The following is an 11,805-nucleotide window of genomic DNA, read 5'->3' on the forward strand; positions in this document are numbered from 1 at the left end:
GTGTATTTTCATGTGAAGGTGGGGTATATTGTTTTGCAGATGTTGGTCGGTCGGTCGATATGTCAGTCGGTTGGTCCGTAGACCAATCGGTTTCCAGATGATAACTCAAGAACGCTTGGGCCTAGGATCATGATATTCGATAGGGAAGTTGGTCATGACCAGCTGATGACCCCTACTGATTTTGAGGTCAGATGGTGAAAGGTTAAGGTCACAGTGACCCCGAACAGTTAAACAGTTTCCAGATGATAACTCAAGAATGCTTGGGCCTATGATCATGAAAGTTGGTAGAGAGGATGGTCATGACCAACAGACAACCCTTATCGATTTTGAGGTCAGTAGGTCAAAGGTAAAGGTCACAGTGACCCTGAACAGTTAAACGGTTTTTTTTGGATGATAACTCAAGAACGCTTTGGTTTAGTCATGACCAGCAGATGACCCCTATTGTTTATGAGGTCAGTATGTCAAAGGTCGAGGTCACATTGAACCAGAACAGTGGAACTTATTTGCCAAATAACTAGAGATTGCTTTGGTCTAAGATCACATTTGATACAGAGTTTACGTATGACTGGTAAATTACCGGTAATTGTTGATTTGAGGTCAGTAGGCCGAACATTCAGTGCACTGTGACCAAATTATTTCTTTTTCTTGTGCAATTACTGAATGTTTTAAGGGGCGGGGGCATTTCGTGTTCTACAAGCTCTTGTCATGTGATAAATAATGAGAGTTATGGTGTAATATTCAATGTAGTTTAAGCACAAATCAGACAATCGCTATGATAATTTATTGATACTCGTTGGCATGTAGAAACGGTGCTGTTATTAAAAACAAAATTCTAAGCACCACATCATGTTATAAAAATATTCGGTCGCATTCTGTGTGCGTGTGGATTGGAGGGGAGGGGTGGGTGGGTTTGAGGGGGTCAGCGGATGCCTGTAGATATATAATATTAGGAACTAGAGTTACATACTAGTATTTACTTAACGTGACCAAGGCGGAAAATGAAAATTTTTTCAACTAGCTGCTAAGCAATCCTGGAATGTAATTGATAACAATATCTGTAAAAAACAAGTGACCGAGTAACAGAAGTCCCCTGCTGGTGAAAAAAGCAATTTTACTTGACTTTCAGTAGTGACCTTGACCTTTCATCGACAACCATGGGTTATAGTCTAATCATGGGGAACATTTCTGTGTAGTACTAAAAATCCTTCCATGGAATTATAAGTAATGGAGCAGAAACAAATGTTTTCTTGACCTTGAACTGTGACCTTTACCTTTACCCGACAAGCTGAATCATGCGTTGACACATTGTCTCACCATTGGGGATCATTTGTGTGTAGCATTAAGATAATCCATTTATGCATTTAAAAGTTATGGAGCAGAAACAATTTGTACTTCATCTTCAGTAGTGACCTTGACCTTTGACCTACAAGCCTAAGTCATGTACGAGCATAATATAGTATTATTATACGTATTGCCCTCTATTTACATACCAAGTTTGATGAACTTAACTTGAATACTTCTTATACGTCCAACGGGACGTATGTTCTGACGCCGGTGTCCGTGCGTCCGTTAGCAATTTCGTGTCCGCTCTGTAACTCTTGAAGCCCTTGAAGAATATCAAAGAAATTTGACACGAATGTTCATTACATCAAGACGACGTGCAAAGAGCATGTTTTGGATGACTCGCTTCAAAGTCAAGGTAACACATAGGGGTCAAAGTTCATATGATTTGTTTCTTGTCCACTCTGTAACACTCCAAATCGACTGCATGAAGGATTTTAAAGAAACTTGGCACAAATGTTCACCACATTTAGACGACGTGCTGAGCGAGTGTTTTGGACAGCTCGCTTCAAGGTCAAGGTTAAACTAAGGGGTCAAAGGTCATACCTTCGGGCGTATGTTGCTCTGCATCACGATGCTCTTGTTGAGTTATCACAGGATCCAGATTTGCAGACGTACGGACGGAAGACGTTCCTGTAGTCCACTCTAGTGGTCCAACGGTAGGGGACTAAGTAAGTTGCTTTACACAATAACCCCTTTTACGAATTTGGTGCATTAAACAAAAACAATGTATATAAGCAGGTTTCTCTAGAACTACTAGTCCAATTGCTTTCAAACTTCATTCCTATATTCGGCATTATCATATGACTACAGGACAAGTTAGATAACTTAAACTTTATTTTGTCAAAATGAAACCTCTTTCCAGCTTAGAAATTTTGGTTATGGTTTTGCATGTTAGCAGGTTTCTAAAAAGCTGCATTGTCAAATACTTTTAAACTTCATTCTTGCATAAAAACTACTTTTTTCACTGGACCCGCCCATGTATTAACGGGAGAAAAATCGTGTGCAAACAAGGCAATTCACGTCCTGTTAATACCCGATTTTTATTTTTGAAATGCTTTCCCAGGGACGTATATGTAATTCTGCGCAAATTGACATCTGGTATCTGCGTCTTTTTTCTTTCATAAAAACCTCTTCTTGAAGCATTAAAGATGCAATCTAAACCATAGAATGTTTTACTGTATCATTAACTAACGCCAAATCCGCTGCCCCCAACATTGTTCGTACACGTTTCTTCCCTTGTTTACTCCCCTTTTGAACTCTGCGTCAATTCTGATTTTGTAGACAACCGTGAATGTTAAAGAATCGCGTGTTTACCTGTGCGATTCTTTGTTTTTAGGAATCATATTTATGATTTTGGTAAGTATCTGTCAGTAGGTTTTTATCTAATTTCTCGAAGAATTTATATAAACAGCTTGGAAACTTGACAATACGTTCGTACTCATCCGTACTCCAACTGCGTGTTCGTACTCAATATAACTCGAATGTAAAGTTATTATTCTTGAAATTGTGACCGAGTCCATCAAATTGTGAAATGATATGAACAGTTATTGGTAATTTTATGTTTGTAATAATAAGAGATAAAAAAATCGCTTAAAAACCTTCAGGATGTGCTTTTGATAGTGTTGTTTATTTCCGGACCCTAGATACGGATATTTAAAACATGTTTACCGTTTCCAAGAACAACTGGAATGGTAAATAAAAAATGTACCGGAATCGTCAAGTCATCACATATAAAAACAACACATAAATCGTCGTGAAATATGTTTTTATGCAAGAATAGCGACAATACACGTTTGTTTTGTGTATTAACGTCTGCAGAAGCCCTTGGGATATGTTTGTGACCTCGACCTTCGGTCTCGGTCACAAACAATCCCGCGGGCTTCTGCAGACGTTAATACAAAAAAAACGTGTATTATCCCTACACACATGTCTTAGGAATCATAAAATGACCTCTTACTACAAGGTACATTACTCTAGATTTTATGTTTTCAAAATTATGGCACTTTTTAAGTAAAAATATATCGGTTAAAGCATGTAAGCAGGTTTCCAGGAACTGTCAAGCAAATGTTTTTAAACTTCATACATGTTTTGACATCATGAGATGATCTCATAGGGCAATCTGTAACTGGTAAATGCAGAAACTAATTACTGCAAATCTAAAATCATTTTAGTAAGCTATCACTGCTATTTAGAATCATAATATTTTATATAATATTTTACTTACTAAAACAGGATTCTAGCTATTATGTTGGACCTCGTAGTGATAAAAATGTTTTACACAGTAGTACATGTAGTTACATACTTCGTGAGTGTATTTATAAATTATACAAAACCTAACATATTTTTTCACTTGTTAATTACTGTAACAGAAGGATGTACCAATGGCACAAATCAGGTGATGTTACTTTTCATGCGCTTCTAAAAACGCGATGTTTCTCATTAGGTTACAGATCTAGTGCAGCCGTTCTGCGCATGCCTGGAAGTGATTGTCATTTGGAGCGCACGGCAAAATTACGCAAATTTTTGCATGTCAGAACGCATTTTGTGTATAATATGGATAACATACTGACTAAAGGTTAGGGTTAGTATCACCATGGGTGCAAAATATACCCATTCAAGGTACTTTTCGCTCAAACTGCTTGAACCCGGTATATACTGGAGTCTGGAATATATCACAGGCGCACCAGATCTGTTTTTAGTCACAGCCCTAAAAACGAAGGCAAAGATCTACTAGGAAAAGCCACGCTACTAGAACCCCCACCTCTCCCCTAATTCTCCTGACAATAAACAACACATGTATAGATGTGTAAAGATAGAAAAAATCAAGTAAAACAGAAAAATAAAAAAAATTGAGAACAAGAACATTTAGGAGCGCATTGGGGTATCGCCTTGTAAACTACATCGGGATTTCTGCCAAATCCATAAATGACGCATACAGTTGGCATGCTTACACTGTTAGAGGTTTTTAAAAATTATCCATAAAATTTTCTTCAATTCTGATTTTGTAGACAACCGTGAATGTTAAAGAATCGCGTGTTTACCTGTGCGATTCTTTGTTTTTAGGAATCATATTTATGATTTTGGTAAGTATCTGTCAGTAGGTTTTTATCTAATTTCTCGAAGAATTTATATAAACAGCTTGGAAACTTGACAATACGTTCGTACTCATCCGTACTCCAACTGCGTGTTCGTACTCAATATAACTCGAATGTAAAGTTATTATTCTTGAAATTGTGACCGAGTCCATTAAATTGTGAAATGATATGAACAGTTATTGGTAATTTTATGTTGTAATAATAAGAGATAAAAAAATCGCTTAAAAACCTACAGGATGTGCTTTTGATAGTGTTGTTTATTTCCGGACCCTAGATACGGATATTTAAAACATGTTTAACGTTTCCAAGAACAACTTGAATGGTAAATAAAAAATGTACCGGAATCGTCAAGTCATCACATATAAAAACAACACATAAATCGTCGTGAAATATGTTTTTATGCAAGAATAGCGACAATACACGTTTGTTTTGTGTATTAACGTCTGCAGAAGCCCTTGGGATATGTTTGTGACCTCGACCTTCGGTCTCGGTCACAAACAATCCCGCGGGCTTCTGCAGACGTTAATACAAAAAAAAACGTGTATTATCCCTACACACATGTCTTAGGAATCATAAAATGACCTCTTACTACAAGGTACATTACTCTAGATTTTATGTTTTCAAAATTATGGCACTTTTTAAGTAAAAATATATCGGTTAAAGCATGTAAGCAGGTTTCCCAGGAACTGTCAAGCAAATGTTTTTAAACTTCATACATGTTTTGACATCATGAGATGATCTCATAGGGCAATCTGTAACTGGTAAATGCAGAAACTAATTACTGCAAATCTAAAATCATTTTAGTAAGCTATCACTGCTATTTAGAATCATAATATTTTATATAATATTTTACTTACTAAAACAGGATTCTAGCTATTATGTTGGACCTCGTAGTGATAAAAATGTTTTACACAGTAGTACATGTAGTTACATACTTCGTGAGTGTATTTATAAATTATACAAAACCTAACATATTTTTTCACTTGTTAATTACTGTAACAGAAGGATGTACCAATGGCACAAATCAGGTGATGTTACTTTTCATGCGCTTCTAAAAACGCGATGTTTCTCATTAGGTTACAGATCTAGTGCAGCCGTTCTGCGCATGCCTGGAAGTGATTGTCATTTGGAGCGCACGGCAAAATTACGCAAATTTTTGCATGTCAGAACGCATTTTGTGTATAATATGGATAACATACTGACTAAAGGTTAGGGTTAGTATCACCATGGGTGCAAAATATACCCATTCAAGGTACTTTTCGCTCAAACTGCTTGAACCCGGTATATACTGGAGTCTGGAATATATCACAGGCGCACCAGATCTGTTTTTAGTCACAGCCCTAAAAACGAAGGCAAAGATCTACTAGGAAAAGCCACGCTACTAGAACCCCCCACCTCTCCCCTAATTCTCCTGACAATAAACAACACATGTATAGATGTGTAAAGATAGAAAAAATCAAGTAAAACATAGAAAAATAAAAAAAATTGAGAACAAGAACATTTAGGAGCGCATTGGGGTATCGCCTTGTAAACTACATCGGGATTTCTGCCAAATCCATAAATGACGCATACAGTTGGCATGCTTACACTGTTAGAGGTTTTTAAAAATTATCCATAAAATTTTCTTCAATTCTGATTTTGTAGACAACCGTGAATGTTAAAGAATCGCGTGTTTACCTGTGCGATTCTTTGTTTTTAGGAATCATATTTATGATTTTGGTAAGTATCTGTCAGTAGGTTTTTATCTAATTTCTCGAAGAATTTATATAAACAGCTTGGAAACTTGACAATACGTTCGTACTCATCCGTACTCCAACTGCGTGTTCGTACTCAATATAACTCGAATGTAAAGTTATTATTCTTGAAATTGTGACCGAGTCCATTAAATTGTGAAATGATATGAACAGTTATTGGTAATTTTATGTTTGTAATAATAAGAGATAAAAAAATCGCTTAAAAACCTACAGGATGTGCTTTTGATAGTGTTGTTTATTTCCGGACCCTAGATACGGATATTTAAAACATGTTTACCGTTTCCAAGAACAACTTGAATGGTAAATAAAAAATGTACCGGAATCGTCAAGTCATCACATATAAAAACAACACATAAATCGTCGTGAAATATGTTTTTATGCAAGAATAGCGACAATACACGTTTGTTTTGTGTATTAACGTCTGCAGAAGCCCTTGGGATATGTTTGTGACCTCGACCTTCGGTCTCGGTCACAAACAATCCCGCGGGCTTCTGCAGACGTTAATACAAAAAAAAACGTGTATTATCCCTACACACATGTCTTAGGAATCATAAAATGACCTCTTACTACAAGGTACATTACTCTAGATTTTATGTTTTCAAAATTATGGCACTTTTTAAGTAAAATATATCGGTTAAAGCATGTAAGCAGGTTTCCCAGGAACTGTCAAGCAAATGTTTTTAAACTTCATACATGTTTTGACATCATGAGATGATCTCATAGGGCAATCTGTAACTGGTAAATGCAGAAACTAATTACTGCAAATCTAAAATCATTTTAGTAAGCTATCACTGCTATTTAGAATCATAATATTTTATATAATTATTTTACTTACTAAAACAGGATTCTAGCTATTATGTTGGACCTCGTAGTGATAAAAATGTTTTACACAGTAGTACATGTAGTTACATACTTCGTGAGTGTATTTATAAATTATACAAAACCTAACATATTTTTTCACTTGTTAATTACTGTAACAGAAGGATGTACCAATGGCACAAATCAGGTGATGTTACTTTTCATGCGCTTCTAAAAACGCGATGTTTCTCATTAGGTTACAGATCTAGTGCAGCCGTTCTGCGCATGCCTGGAAGTGATTGTCATTTGGAGCGCACGGCAAAATTACGCAAATTTTTGCATGTCAGAACGCATTTTGTGTATAATATGGATAACATACTGACTAAAGGTTAGGGTTAGTATCACCATGGGTGCAAAATATACCCATTCAAGGTACTTTTCGCTCAAACTGCTTGAACCCGGTATATACTGGAGTCTGGAATATATCACAGGCGCACCAGATCTGTTTTTAGTCACAGCCCTAAAAACGAAGGCAAAGATCTACTAGGAAAAGCCACGCTACTAGAACCCCCCACCTCTCCCCTAATTCTCCTGACAATAAACAACACATGTATAGATATGTAAAGATAGAAAAAATCAAGTAAAACATAGAAAAATAAAAAAAATTGAGAACAAGAACATTTAGGAGCGCATTGGGGTATCGCCTTGTAAACTACATCGGGATTTCTGCCAAATCCATAAATGACGCATACAGTTGGCATGCTTACACTGTTAGAGGTTTTTAAAAATTATCCATAAAATTTTCTTCCTTTATCAATGAGGCGGTTAATGCATATAAAAATAAATAACATTCAAAATCCACCTTATCTGTGCTTGACAAAAATTGTAATTATGTAATATTTTGAAAAGTTTCATGTAATTTCTTCAAGTAAATGTGTTTTAATTTTCAGACAAGTTTATTCACCTGTTTCAAACACATGTACGATTATTCGGTTAATATATCAATCTTGCAATATCGGTTTAAGGAATTTTTTTTAAAGATATGAACGCTAAGATATTATATGCATGAACGCTAAGATTATATGCAAACGGAAATAAAATTTAAAGACTTAAGTCAATCGTCTTCGGTACCAAAAAGCTTTTTTTGTAATCTTAACTCAATTCTAATGGAGACGGAAAAATCTTTACATCTCAAGAAGTGACATTCTATCAATATTCTCAAACACATGAAATATTTTAATCTAGTATTGAGTTTTAATTTCCTCTTTGCTAGCCACTTCTGCAAATAGAATTAATAAATTTCGAAAACATGCCATCAATCCGTGTCTGTCGCTACAATCAAGTTACGTGTTTCAAACACATGCCCAGATATTTTGTTCGTTTTTTCCGGTCATAGAGCGTTATATAAAGGCATGTCGGCGCTGGCGAGTTATTTTGAACAAAATGTTGTTGAAAATGTTAATGAAATTTGTTTTCTGTTGCATGATATGTATCGATGCTTTACAGATAGACTCCACATGGAAAGCAGACACACACTTTAAAGATCTTATAACAGACAGATGTCTGTTAGATACCTTTTATAGGACTACCTTGATTAAATGCGCGAGCAGGTGTTTTAATCACGACCGCTGTCTTTCATTTTTCTACATAAAACACTCGCAAACGTGCACTCATCATGCTACGAAGTTTGAAAAAGATTCGACTGGTAATAACACGTTTATGATAAAACAGCCAGGTGCTGTATATTTCTACAATACCGACTGCCAACATCAGAATTTTTCAACGTCCTGCGCAACTGTCAAGTGCACGGAATTCACGTATTTACCATCTGTCATCGGTTATTTCAAAATGGCAGAAAACAGTACAAACAGTAGGGAAGATGCTTCAAAACAGTGCATTAGCGACGGGGGAAGGTTAGCTTCGCTGAAGGACCAAAGGACCATCGACGCAGTTGAAGAAATGATACATACAAGCATGAGGGGGATAGAAAACTTAAAAGGATATTGGCTGTCTGCAAGATTTAGTCCAACAATTAAAGATTTTGTTTGGTCGGATGATAACTCGACAGTTTCGCCTAGTCTTTGGCACCCTGGTAGACCAGAGTATTTCAAAAGAGCCGGGACAAATACTACGTGCGTCGTTCTTGTTCCATTGTACAAGTTTAAACTGGCAGATTATCAGTGCAATGTTAGCGGAGATTCTATTATTCCTCTGTGTGAGTGTTCTTAAACTGGTGGATTGTTAACGCTATGATAGCAAGGATTCCATTATTTCTTTACTGTGATTGGACAAAAAAGGTAACAGACTACTGCGCAGTTGAGTGGGGATTTCATTACCCTTTAATGAGTGCGAATTAAACTACTTAGGATTCTATTATTCTTTCTTATCAAACTGTCAGTTTTACTACTTCGCAATATTCTATATAGTATTATTCATATGTAAATAAAAAAAAAATTGTTGCGCATTTGTGTTACTTATTCTCCATGTGTGCACACCAACTGATCAATTAAGTTGTCCTCGATGTGAATGTACAAAACCTAAGAAATTATCTGAGCATTATTACGGCAAACACTAAACAAGCCAAAGTTATTTTTAAATTACTTTTTAAACTGTAGCCGTACAGGAATAAAATAAAACAGTTTTTCGACAGGTTTTATCGGAAGGTTCTCTCAAATCTTACTGTAGGTAAATGAAAATTTATTGTTTTACATCATTATTTTATTATTACTCTGCCTACTTTAATATATTTGTTGAAACTACAACCATAAGGTATTTGTCGAAAGTATAAGATTTTTGTCGAATTAATTTATGTCAATTGCTCAATAAAAAGATAAGCACCGCTATGCGAAAACCAGCACTAGGGCTTTGAGAGCAGTCTGGATCCAGATCATCCAGCACATCCGTACAGTCTTATCTGGATCTATACGGTACGCTTATCAGTTGCGTACACATGCGAACAGTATGTAGTGGAAGTTAACATAGCAAAACCTGTTTTAAAACTTTTTATACTTTTGGGCGGTTATAGGTCGTACAAATATTTTCACTCGGGTTACGCCCTCGTGAAATTATTACGCCGGACGTATAAATAGTGTTAAAACACTCCTTTGTTATAAATTATTTCTTAATTAATAACTACATCAGTTGGACACTGGCGTATTTTTTCCGTAGTACTAACGCGGAGTCCTTTGTTAAATACGAGTTGCCTCTTATAATCTAGCATTTTCATTTATGAATTTTGCACGAGAATGTTTACTGTTCTCTGTCTCGTCAGTCACAGGATCAAAGAAATTTAAGGAAACGGTAATTATTTCAAGGAATAATACATGAATTTCTTACTTCTGGTCACCGATTCGCTGAGACATAACCAAGATTAGCAGACGTGAAAAAAATACTAAATCGAATCGAGCATATTTATTATATACCTATATAAGTTCTGTAAACAAATCAACTTGTATTTCACAATTAGATATTAACAGACAGAAAAGAATTCCGTATTGTACCTTTTAAATTCCGTATTGTACCTTATCGTATTGTATGCCGCCAAACTATCTTCATTAATATGCATGACCTGACACAGTTAACGCATAAAAACTTCATTTAGTTCCATTTTAATATTGATGAACATTGAAGATTTCGTTCAATAACAAAACAACAAACAAAAAAGTAGAGGTTTATTATAAAAGGGTCATTATAACAATAGCTAGATCTGGGATTTTGCATTTGGTTCTCGAGAATTTTGCAAACAATGCCGTGTGTTTCGCCAGTACATAATTATTTTCAAAGACAAATGTATGATAAAAACGGTCAAAATACGGCGGTTAGTAAACCACGACGCCTATATGTCAAACCGCAGGGTACTTGCGGGTTTTCCCGCTATTTGAAACCGAAAGAGTTTTCTTCATCAGAGCATTTTACCACTACATGATAACTGTTTATGACAAATGAGCGTTACAAAATGCTTTGAATGCGAACAGCATGGATTCTGACCAGACTGTGCGGACGCGCAGGCTGGTCTGGATCCATGCTGGTCGCAAACGTACTATGTTGGTTTTCACATTGTGCGGCTCAATTACAATGCCGAGTGCCGTAAATACCTCTTGTAACGTGGCGCATTAGGTCAATTGTATTGTAAGTCGCTAAGGTTCAAGTGCCTCTTCGCGTCAATTTGATCCTTGTCTATTTTTATGCCGATATTTCTACATGAACTCACAGAACCAAATAATAGCAAAGTTCGGAGAAAAACGCGACACTTGAAACTATGGTTCAAATGTATATAAAATGTAACCAAGCAAAATAATAGAGACTCGAACTGATTTTTGTTCCTTAGAGAAACTTAACTGTGCCACTCCACTGAGACCACCTATAGTATCGGCGTAAGAGGATTTCTATCTTAATCATTTTTTTACAATTAAGTATTTAGACCACGTTCGAACGAGGCGAAAGGAAACATGTCTTTTTTCTCTTTATTTATTCTTTGTTATAGCTTTATAGGCAAATATTTGCCTGAAAATATAACACGTTTGCTTTTAGATACCTTGTGATTGTTATTCTCTTTCTTTTCGAAAATTTCACCGTTATACAATTTTAAGTGTATTGTTTAAAAATATATCATTTTAGAAACGACAGAAATAGTAGAAAATAATGCTTTGTTGTTGCCTAGCCTACAAAGTGACAAATCGTTCGAGTATTTGCTTTCCTGCTAGTGGGTGTAATTATATATGTATTGCTGTTATATGTAATTATGTTGTTATATATCAATTACCATTATATATTTATTACTATTTACTAAGTAAAATGCCAAAGTCTAACCTTTC

The sequence above is a fragment of the Mercenaria mercenaria genome, chromosome 12 (assembly GCF_021730395.1).
Source record: "Mercenaria mercenaria strain notata chromosome 12, MADL_Memer_1, whole genome shotgun sequence".
NCBI classification, from domain to species: Eukaryota; Metazoa; Mollusca; class Bivalvia; order Venerida; family Veneridae; genus Mercenaria; species Mercenaria mercenaria.